This window comes from Lipophrys pholis, assembly GCF_963383615.2.
Source record: "Lipophrys pholis genome assembly, chromosome: 9".
Classification (NCBI taxonomy): domain Eukaryota; kingdom Metazoa; phylum Chordata; class Actinopteri; order Blenniiformes; family Blenniidae; genus Lipophrys; species Lipophrys pholis.
In genome coordinates this window covers 17780137-17792397 of record NC_137639.1, presented here as the reverse complement: position 1 = coordinate 17792397, position 12261 = coordinate 17780137, and the positions used below count along the sequence as shown (strand labels likewise).

Genomic DNA, 12261 nt, shown 5'->3' with positions numbered 1-12261 from the left:
ATGCAGCCTGATGGAATCGCTCTGATTCCAGATCTCAAGTCTAAAAGAGAGAGACTGCAACTTCCTCTCTGACGTGGCTTCCTGTAACTTTTTTAATTTTTGGAGCACGGTACACGATACTTCAGATGATCATTTTAATACTTTATCGAATACATATTTTCCTAACATTCTTCTATGTCGCCTTTCACTGCAGGTCTAGAATAATGAACACATACTTCCAGCACTCAGAATTTCTCAAGTACAATAGAATTTAATGTGGACAGAGAGGTTTTTGTGCTATCACCATTTTGAATCTATGTGCTTATATTTGATGCCTTCAGTGAGAATCTACAACGTAAATAGTCAAGAAAATAATAGAAAAAAAAAACATTGAATGAGAAAGTTAGTCCAAACTTTTGACTGGTAGTGTATGTGCAATATATAATCTTTTGTACAGACATTGTAATGGCAATAAGAGATGATATATACATTGTGTATGTAAGATAATGTATACACAATATAATAGAAATGCACCAAACAGCACAGTAAGTGACAGTAAATAAAATAAAAATGAGAAAAAAGTAACCACTCAATGATCGGTTAAAGTAAAACATTGCATTTATAAATTCAGGTATAGCAAGAATTATCGAAGAAATGCAACTAATTGAAAACTCAAAAAGACAAAACTAACAGTGGCAGAATGATTCTAAAGAGAAACTGAGGAAGAAACACCAGAATAAAAGTCAACTCAAACCACTAAACTCTAATCATCGATCCCGCCTTGCAGCAGCAGGAGACTCTCAGATAAAAGTAGGAAACTAAACACTGGGGACCGCGATTACATGGCGTTGACTTTCTGAGCCTGACTTCTTGAGGCCGGCCCGGCTTTAGTTGTTGATTTCTTCGGCGCAGGAGTCTCCATCAACAACAAGCTGACAAAGAGAAGAGAGAGAGAGAGAGAGAGAGAGAGAGAGAGAGGGGCGAGCAGCGCTGGTAGAGAGACTTCCTCTGCAGCGGATATCCTTTTCCCCACAGTGATTAATGTGTCCATCAAATACACAACCCATCTCTTGAAGCCTTTAAGGACAAAGAGTCAGAGTCCCAGATGAAGTTTGTGTTTGGAAAATAACTCAAACCAACAAAAGCAAGGTGTAAAAGTTTGTGGTTATATAATAATCAACTTTAAAAAAATATATACTAAAATGAAAAATACATTACTTGGTTCTTTTATCTCTGGATTTCTGTCAAAACAAAAGGTGTTATTGTGTTATCATCATCATTTTTTAAACTGTGCATCCAGCAGAAATGTTGATCCAGGGTGTTACATAATTGATCCAGAGATGTGCCCCCCCCCCCCAATCTATTTTATTCACCAACACCTATTGTTTTTTTAACTAGGTTGAGATAACATTGGAGGCCCTCTCATAGTGATTACAGCAGACTAAACAAAATATGTTCAATAAATGCTCTTTATAATCTAAGTAAAGCAGAGCTGCTAACTCAACTATTGAGAGTCAAACTGACACAATTAACTCTAAACTCTGTTTCACCTCGCACTGGGCTGCACGCTCGCTTGATTGATGCGTTTACAACATTTTTCCCCCAAAAATATTGTTGTCAACAGCATAAAAGCTCTCATAAGGATCTGCAACCGATACCTGAGTAACTTTAATTAGGTTTTAATTGCCTTTGTTATTTTATCCTTACTGAAACAGAGAGTTACTAAGTTTTGTTTGTATTTTTTAAACGCAATGTCTTGCAGTTCTTTCCAATGTCCTTAGATAATTAGTGAAAAACTGCACTTACTGTTCATTATGTATTTGTGGTAGCCACGAAGAGAGAAAATCAGTCATTTATAATGTCAATGTTAGAATGTACACTGACGTCTTCTTCATCAAATACATACATAAGCTTATTTTGAAGTTTATATAATCACACTTCTGTTCAACAAGTCCTTTGAAAGTACTTATTACTAACTGATTCAGCTACTCCCTATAGAACATGTGTTGTTTCTATTCTCTCCATAGAGGCAATTAAAGGTGTAATTTCTCATTAGCACCTTTGGATCTACTGTTTCTCCAGAGTATTGGTGCTTATAGTGCTTAATGTTTGTCTTATCAGTGGTTTTGTGATCAGTTATTTTTGCTCAGATTGTTTTTGTTGAACCCTTCATGCTCAATAATTTTAATCAAATGGACTTCACGAGATTACACGTCAGAATTGTGTGAATTGGTATACGGAGATTAAAAGCAGGAACAGTGATTCTTATTTTTTTCCCCATGATGCTACCAAAGGTTAACTCAAACCATGTAAATCTGTGGTTCTCAAACTGATAGACAGACTGATATTGTAAACAACCCATGTGAGAATTATTACGCTGTAATTGATGGCAACAAGCCAGATGATAGAGGCGCGACATATTTGACAAAATGACAAAAAATAATTCAGCATCAGCTCTGTCGCAATGTGGAAACAGCAGTTGTGGATCATCTAAAAGTTACCCTAAGTTACCCCTCCTGTGGTTGTGATGTTAAAGAAGATAATCTAACTATTAGTGAATGAGAAGGTGTGTCCACAAGTTTGACTGGTAGTGTACATATATTGTTAACCCATTATCCCACATGGTGTATTAATACTGTACCGTTCAGATATTGTATTATTTTTTGTCTTTCTACATTGTATATACATTGTTTTATAATTTGCATATACAATCTTATATTGTGCTGCGTTACTCTATATTGTATACATGCAGTATTGTCTATTATTGTGTACCATTTGTATAGGATATCTATGTCTTTCATTCAATAAAAATATGACTTCATATTTCATATAAGTTAAATTCAACTGTGCACTTACTTTCTAGAGCAAAAAATATATTACATTTTCTTAATTTAAATCTCTGTACTCTTTGCACGCTATCTCACTTTGCAGCTGCAGTATCTGAGATTTTCCCACGGTGGAACTAATAAAGGAATACTTAATGTAATTAAACCAATCTCAACACAACCGAAGATGCTTAAATTGGAGCAGGAAGAAGATTATTCAAAATGTTACTTTCCAGATAAAAGCAGCCTGTAAATGTGCAGGGTTTCTGAGTCCTATCGTACAAATACATGTAATCTTGATCTTCCGTGTTTTGTTTTTTGTTTTTTACCGCCACAGTACACCTGGACAGGTTATCAGTCCACTGCTGGGCACACTTAGAGATAAAGACAATCACATTTGATCACAAGTTTTGCTGGTAATTGCCACAAACAGCGTACAACTAGGAAGGTCTACTATTCAAGCATTTGTAAAAAAAAAACTATATTTTAAGGTTACAATAGAAAGTGAGTACTCAAAGGATAATGCTGCCAGTGCAACAAGCAATATTTGTAGTTTATTATCTTTCCTGAACGAAATGCATCTTAAGTAATAACAGTGCCTGTGTTTCAATGTGCCGCTATAATTACTGCCTCTCGTTCCAGCTGAAGGTTGAGGCAGAAATGGTAGTCACTGACTTGAAGACCTATTGAGGGGGGAATTGCTATCTCAAGTGTGGATGATAAGGAAACTGTAATTGGGTGCCAGAGAGGGCTGTTTGCTCCTCTCTGAGGAGTGGTATGGAGACGGGGTGTCACAGGCGTCTGTTCAGCACTTTCATTTATCTCCATATAGATCGCCTCTTTAAAATATTTATACGCCTAATCCACATTTCATATGATGACACTTGAAACGAATCAATAACCATTAAATGTGTTTGTCTATTAATCTGCATATTTGATGCTGCCAGGAAATTATCACTACGAGGATTTCCTCACACCATCAATTTTTCACTAAACACATTTTGTCCGCCCACCCATTGAGATCGTTTGCTTTGGCATTGCTGGAGGACATTTTTTTTCTTTAATACGTTGGTTGACATTTGTGTAAAAAAAAAAAGAAAATACACTGACTTGATGATACTGTACAAAACATATTTTACAGGGTTTTTTTTTTTTTGCTGTTTAAAGTTTAGATAAATTTTTTAAAGTTCTACCTTTCACACTATATTGTACAGTGAGTAACATTGAGCTTTTTTATGCACTAAGAAATTGCAGGGTTTAGCAAAACATTACAGTGAAGCCAAACACTGGCAGACACATTTATTCTCAACCGCCTATGATAAACACTGATTGTTAAAGTGAAGCTGCTGTATATGTGTTAGATATTAGTGAAGGTTTTCTTATATTCATATATATTATCCTACTTCCGTTGAGAGGTCAATTTATTTAGTTTGTTTTATATATATATATATATATATATATATATATAGTATATATATATATAAAGTAATATTTTAATAATAATAGTAAATGAATCTCTATATCCCCTTGTTTGTTGTCTTGAGGGATTATCTTAGTATTTGTTATTTATTATTTTTGTAGGATTCGGTGAAGCCCGCCTCTCCGCCTATAAATAGGCGGTGTCTAAAGCGTTCGGGGCTGCCCTCTCTCGATGAATCCCATACTGACACGCAGCCCGGCGGCTTCTCTACTTCGACCTCTCCCATTCGTACCCGCAGTCAGGCGGCTTCCTTCTCCGGCTCTTCCGCCTTCGTTGTATGTTTGGGGTTAGCACAGATCCTTTTTCCCTGGTGGGATCGGTGGTCGTGTTTTCGTTTTTTGTTTGTCCTGCAACAGTAGGTTGGGAGTTTTGTTTGTTAGAGTGGGTGTTGGTACCGGCTCCGACGGCCCTGTACAGGGTTGGCCCGGTACCGCACCTGTTTGTTTGTTTGTGCCAGCCCACCAGGTACTTGTTCTTTTGGATATTTTGGTAGTTTAGGACACGGGGTGGTTTTGGGTTTTGTCGGGTTCTAGTTTGTACATAACCCGCTTGTTTTTCAGGTTCAACATTTTTTTGAATTAAAAACCAACGAGTGAATTAAAAGAAAATTAAATAAAAATTGTAAAAATCCAACTGTTTCCCAGTGTCCTTCCAGATATGTTCCGTCCCTCCTCGGGGTGTAACAATATGGCTATTTCTTTGGGACAGTCAGTAAAAATAGTAAGAAGAGAGAAGGAAAGAGAGAAAGAGAGTGGGAGAGAGTTTATTTAAATGTATTTAAATTTGGAGTTAACTTTGTTTTATTTACTTTACACAACTTCAGAAAACAATTGATTTAAATTTTCAGTTAACTTTATACGAGATGCTGCTGACCCCGGAGACTCCCTGCACTCTTGGCTTTCGTTTGGAAATAAAACAAAGACAAAAGCAAGATAACATTTCAGATATATTGACGTTTTGGGAAAACTCCATATACTGTAGAAAACTTCAGGGAGCTTTTTCATTGTTTAACTTTTCATTTACTTGTAAAAGACATGCTGTTGAGTCTGGACGTTTCCTGCACTTTTTGTTAGAATTATAAAACGAAGATGCGTATTGTGTCTATGATTAAAAAAGAAAACAATAACATGCTGCAAATCTGAAAAGTTGTTTAATTAACATATGCTTAGAGACATTTTAACAAAGTTTAATGTTGGAGTTCATAATACTCAACATTTTGACGACAGGTATCAATATCTGACATAAAAAAAACATCAACAACAACAACAACAACATATCGGTCTATCTATCACATTGTGACCTATTATGAATCCACTGGTTTTAACCCTGGAAGACATGTATTCCCTTATTCTACTGATGAAAGTGAATGTGCTAAATCAATAAGTAGGGATGTCCCGATCCGATCGGTAGATATCGGATCGGGGCCGATATTGGTGATTTGTGAGTGATCGTGGATCAGCAAATCCAGCCGATCTAAAAAAAAAAAAAAAAAAAAAACGCGGTCCGCAACGTCACCTAATAACCACAACAATCACGGACTACAAGCTCCGGTCGAGCTGCAGAAGCTAGATGCAGGCGGAGCGGGGCCATAGACCTATAAAACTAGAGTTATATATAGTGGTTTATGTGTTTATGTGCAGGAGTCTACTTCAAAATTTCTATGTGGTCTGTCTTCCTCTGCTTTTTTATTGTGTTTGGTGAGTCACAGCGCCCCTAAAGGCCTGGCATGTGTACCACATGCCCTGAAGCCTCGTGTTGAGGTGTGGACGGTTTTTTGGGAGAAGGCCAGGGAGAAAAAATATCGTTTTTTCGTCGTGTGGATGTACCCTCAGTTTGCAACAACAACTAAAGAGAAAGAGAAGAATTTTGATTCAATAAGTGAGTTTTACAATAATTTCTAGCTAAACAAAGCTTCTGCCAATAGTGCTTTTAGCTTCAGACATCTTAGTTGCTCCAAAAATAGACTATTGAGTATATTTGCAATAGCAGTGGGAGTATCGGATCAGGAAAGTATCGGTATCGGCCAATACTCAATTCTGAAAAATCGGATCGGTATCGGGGGCAAAAAAGTGTGATCGGGACATCCCTATCAATAAGTTTATCTTGTAAGTGGATCATCTTCCAATATAAAACCTGCCTGGGTTTTTCTGCACATAAAGCTTTAGGAGATCAGGCCCATACTTCGTTGCCTCCTGAAGAGGTAAAGGAGCACTTTGGAAAATACAATTACTGGGATCTGTGCAGTTTGATGAGAAGCTCGATTTCATGTTTTCCACTAAATATATGGCTGCCGGCAACAGCTGAGCTTAGCATGAAGATCTGTGTATTTACACTCTGAGAGTTTGGATTAAACAGACTGTAATCGTGGAGCTTTAGAGGTGTTGTTGGGCAGATCTTGTTATCTTTGAACAAAGCCAATCAAGCAAAGCTAACCAGCTGCCGCCTCCGGCGACCGAGCAGACATGAGTGTGGCGTAAATGTAACTCCTCGACAAGCAGGTTAAGACGAATATTTCTATTTGGAATATGAGTTGTTGAATCGCTGCTTGCTCTTTGGAGCTTTACTGTCTGCTTCAGGTAAATGAGAGAGGCCGCTGCACCCGCAGAAGGCTGGATTTATCTTTGAAGTCAGCACATTTCCTGAAACGAAGCACCAACGCCTCTGGCAGGGCGGCCGAGCCGAGATGTCGTGCCAACCTCGAAATGAGTGGCCCGTTCAGTAATGGCACCGCGATGGCAGTGATTAGGGATGGAGTGTCTATTTATCACCCGTGATGGTAGCTCTCAGCATGACAGGCAGACGCTCCAGCGAAGGAGTACAAGTATTGCTGACAAAGGTTTTGCCAATCAGACTTTAAATTGCCAGTGGAGACTCAATAAATCACGATGCAAGCTTTTAAATCTGATGGACAGTTCAATATATATATATATATAAAAAAATCATCCCATAGGCATAGTTTTTTGTTGATGTTTCCATTCAAGTGTATTTTTTTCCACCAGAAATAACTTTTGCGTAATTTCTCAGGCTCAATGTAAAGCTGGTATCTTAAGATAAAAATTAAAACTATTTTGAACCGAGATGCTAAAAAAATATTTTTATGTTGGAACTACTGATCCCTTCCTTCACTTCCAACCACACAACATTATTTCAAAGTTTTTTTATGATGCACATTTTTTCAAATCTTTGGGCAAATTGCTGACAAAAAGTAAAATCTATTTACCTTCTCCTGGGCACATGTTGCAAAAAAATTAAATAAAATAAAAAAGTTATCATTTAATTGCTTTTTTCAAGCCGCCCCATTTAATTTGTCCAAATCCCGAGAAAATTGCTTTGTATTTATTTGTTTCTGTTTAAATCCCCCAAATAATAAAAGTTTTCTAAGCTATCAGAGCTCCATACTTGAGCTTCTAATTGAATAAACATATCTGGCTGTTGTGGATAAATGTGTTATTTTGTTAATTTCCTTTTCTTTTCCACAATCCATATAAAGTTCTGACTGGAAGTGGGGAGGGGGAAAAAAAGTGAAATTGAATTAAGTCAGAGAATAAATGGGCCCGTCAATATAATCATGCTGAAGGGATATTTTTCATCTGGCAAAAAAAAAAAAAAAAACCTACACGAAGCAGAATCAAAGTTAATTATGTGACATGTCAACATAAATCATTCTGCTTCATCCAGACTGCTGCTGATTGAACATATTTTATGGTTTTCTCCCCTTTATTTCTGACAGATAAGACTCATTACAATAGAAACAGTATCAATATAAAAACAGCAATTACAGGATCTAAAGATGAAATACAAGCAGAACCACAAACAAGAATCAAGTGTAGACAGTGGAAGATTCTGATGTGAGAGATTGTGTGGTTGTGAACTATAATAAATAATAATCTTCTTTATTTCCACAGGTTAGTTAGGAAATCTGATTAATCACTGAATTATCCATTCAACTGATTAATAAGCCCAAAAATATATGTATAAGCCAGCCAAATATCCAACCCACTAACCAAATAATTCACTATTAAAAACACATTTTTTGGTTGAATCATCATAGCTACCAGCTGGTAAGAAATGTAATTTCAAGACATTTCTATACGTACACCCAAACTTACATTTTTACATTACTTATCATATCTTCATTATAGCTTGTACCTGTTTAGAAGACGAAATGAATGACCTGGCGTGTGCTGTAAATATGTTGATATCTTTATAGATATATAATGTGATAGTGGCGTATTACTATATCAAAACATTGTGATTAGCACAACACTGGGACTATGTATAATTACATATTAAGAAATTATTCATTAACTTGAGTTTTCTACACATTTAGTCTCCTTCAATGGGTTTTATGTTTAATCACCGTGATAATAAACCGCAGATGAATTGCAGGAGTAAAAATAAAGGACTTTCACATCCGTCCCAGAAGAAGTAATTTCACACTAAAGCACAAAAAGCAGCAGTTCAGCGTAACGGCGCCGCTCCTCCCGGAGGCATGTTAGCACATGGTGAAGCAAGCATAACTGTTCTCTTGTAAGCATGACAATGAAATCTGGTAGAGTGAAGAACACCTGTTTTTACCTCCCCCCACCACCACCACCACTTTTGGTTTCTCTTCAGTGTGTTTGGAGCTCAAGCTGAAGACCTAATTAGAAGGCAACACAAGCACGTGGAAGGAAACAAGAGGCTCTCGCTGCTCTTGCCACTGAGACGAAACCTTGCTTGCAGTTTCTCTGTTATGCTTTCCTGAACCTGCCGCGGCGGAGGGTGAAAGAACAGAGTTTCTAAAAAGTCATTACTAAACAGTCACAACAAATGTGCACCGCAAAACCTGAAGTTCAAGCAGTGCGTTCATTATGTGCATAAATATTTTACACGGTCAGCTCTCCCAGTGCAAACATGGAACAGGTTGAAACCCGCAACAAACACTTTGATTCGAACCGCTTATGTCGCAAATCGTCTTACTTCATGGAAAAGGAGTAGATCATGTGAATCCAAAATGACATACAAACTGCCCAGACAAGACCAGATCAGAACCAACGACCTTCTTACCACTAAACTACTGCTTGATCGTTGCAGACTAATTAAAATGATTTAAAAAAAAAAGAAAAAAGGGTTTTAGTACAAATTCATTACTTTGACAGTTACAGCAGTCTCAAACTACATTTAAATAATATTTAAAATTAACAACGTCCACCAAGGACAAGAAGAGTTATGCTTTTGATAGCCCATGGATCCAAACTACCATTAAAGATAATATCTAATGAATTGATCCACATCAGGAAGTCTGGAATTTAGCCAAATATGTCTACTCGCTGTGAGTAAACGCATGAGCAGCTCAAGGACTTGGAGAGGATGATCATCCAACAATTCAAAAACCTCTGACATCAATAAACAGGCAACCGGATACTGCTTTTTACGCTGCTTCAAGTATTTAAAATGTGCTTAATACCGTATGAAAAATTAGCATTTTAATTGCTATACATAATGTAATTGTTGTGCAGGAGGAGCCTCAGCAGAAAAGAAAATTAATTAATGAGTGTAATGACTCATTGGGCACATTGCTGCCGAAGCTTGTAGGTGTTCTGCTTCACCAGCACCGTGCGATGCTGCCGACAGCATTTGCTGCTGGTTCCTCTGCTGATGAGTATTCCACACAGTTGTGGCAAAGATTGTCATCACGCTCGTCCCAGATTTGCTCGGGACGCGCGCCTGATTGGCATGGCTGCCGCGCCGCTGCGTGCCAAGGAGTGGACTCCACCGTTGCCCAGTGGTGTGTCCTGCTCAGACGCTAATGTAATGATTCACAGCTAATAAAGAGGCATCATTGTCACCAGGCAGATGACTCTCAGCGTCACTGCCGTCCAGGTTTCGACCGACTCCCATTTCTCAAAGCCAAATTAGACTGATGTGACGGCAAAAAGTGACCCGGCGGCGCCAAAGGATAAAAAGTGAAGCACGTGATTGCCTCCCCTACTGGTGATTCATACTTTTTGGCTGTGATTATTTTAACTTATCACTGCTAATTAACATTGAGGATTCATGAAAAGGGCAAATTTGATCCTGCTTCTCTAATCTCTGTCTGTTGCACCGTCAAAGCTGCTTCCTGCGCTGAAAGCCGTCTCCCCCCAAGCTGCGCCCGGCCACTGTCTGGACAGAAAAGCTGCAGCTCCAGTTTCCTTTTCTTTCTTTTTTTCCAGTTCTTATTGTAGAGTAATTATGGTCTTGATCAGCGTCCAAGCCGTGAGAGCAGTCTGCGACATTAGCGTTAATGATCGCCAACCTCCGGAGCATGCTAAAAGCGCCTACTCTGGTCCGAAGGAAGCGCTTTACTTTACACCAATTTAAAAGAAAAGAAAGAAAGAAAGAAAGAAAAGCTCCCAACTTCCACAACCCTCCTTTCTGCATCCAGACATCAGTGATACAGAAGATGGTTTCCTCCATCGGTTGGTGTCCTCGGATCTTTCTACAGCTGTGTGGTACACAGTACCCAGGCTTCACTGTGTGGTATAGGGGCGGCACTATGGCAGAGAAGGAGCTGTGTTGAAGTTTGCACAGAGGACCAGCGGGTGTAGGACCCCACCCACCCTGTACATGGGCCGTTCACCCTGCACTCCCCTCTGGAAGCAGGCTGTACTTCAGACTGCCAAACTGCTCAACCACACAAACAATGAACGTTGCACATGAACAACACTCGGCAGTAACGTTAAGGTAGCGTCTGTAGATTGTTGCTGGTTGTGGTTTTTTTGCTCTACTTTGCATCGCTACACGTCCCACTTTAAGCTGTTGATGCTTTATATTGCGCCCAAGTATTGCGAAGAGTCAAGCTAGACAACACCTTCTATTCTGTTTTCCTTCGGAGCGTAGCATCGTCAAGACTTCTTTATTGTTGACCTTTGAAACTGCCTCTCAGGTCTAATCATGTAGATGCTTGAATTACAATGATGTAAGGTATTGATCCCTCAGAGGGGAAATTGGATGTCTGATGTGTGAGACTGCTTATGCATCATTTACTATTATTGTTCTACGATACAATGTGCTATTTACACGAGCATACAACAATAACGACTTATGAGCCTTATTGGTTGTGCATTGAAAAATGGCACTGTAACTCTCAGCAGTTTTCTTCTTGTTTCTCTGTTCAGTGGTCGTATTCAAGCATTTCCTTTTCATTTAAAGTAGCTAAAGCAAAGAGGCCAGACATTGTGGTGTTCATGTTAATATAAGAAATACTACAACAAAAGTACAACATTTGTTTTTCTAATGCTAGAATGCTCGGTTTTACTTCATTGTACCTTTGTTGGAAACAAAGAGATGCTTAACTCCATTTCACGTTTCGATAAAAAAAACACATGGTTGGCAATTTGTCCTGTGGGTCTTTCAAGTGTTTTGGTAAAAGTGACAACACTGAGTCACCAAGTAGAAAGTGAAAGAAAGCTGGCGATTAAAGTCAAACTGCGAGTGGGGTCTCATGCACTAAATCACGCAGAAATCATGTGGATTGAGGAGTGTCGTCGCTTTTTCAAGATATGAATATGTAAATTGGTAGATGTGATTCTCGCAACATTTCAGTTTGTATGATTTAAAAGTGATTGCTATTTCTTTATCTAATTCAGCCCACTCAGGCTCAAATTGAGCTGTGTGCGGCACCTGAATTAAAATTTTTGTCACCCTATAATAAGTAATAATAAGCTGCAATACATCATGGTTTTCTATAATCCACTTGACTGCTACACCTTGGGAGATTCTTATAATGTGTTTACAAACTGGGGGTAGCCTCCTCAGTGGTTGGGTAATCCTATCTCAGGCCAATAAAGTATGATTAAATGGTCCAAGGAGAGCGGCGTTAATATGGACTGCTGGGTAATGGTTCAAATCTCATCAGCTATGATTTGCATTTTATTTCTTCAATAACACTTATCCTCTAAAACAGAGTAATTAATCAGCATCTAACTTCTGCTTAAACATCATCAAGCCAGC

The 12261-nt window shown here is 38.4% G+C and overlaps 1 protein-coding gene across 2 annotated transcripts in view; it reads right to left on the bottom strand.

The window, feature by feature from the left end:
- LOC308114768 (mannosyl-oligosaccharide 1,2-alpha-mannosidase IA) overlaps nt 1–12261 on the bottom strand; it is a 230455-nt gene that overhangs the window by 78625 nt on the left and 139569 nt on the right. The window lies entirely within an intron of this gene.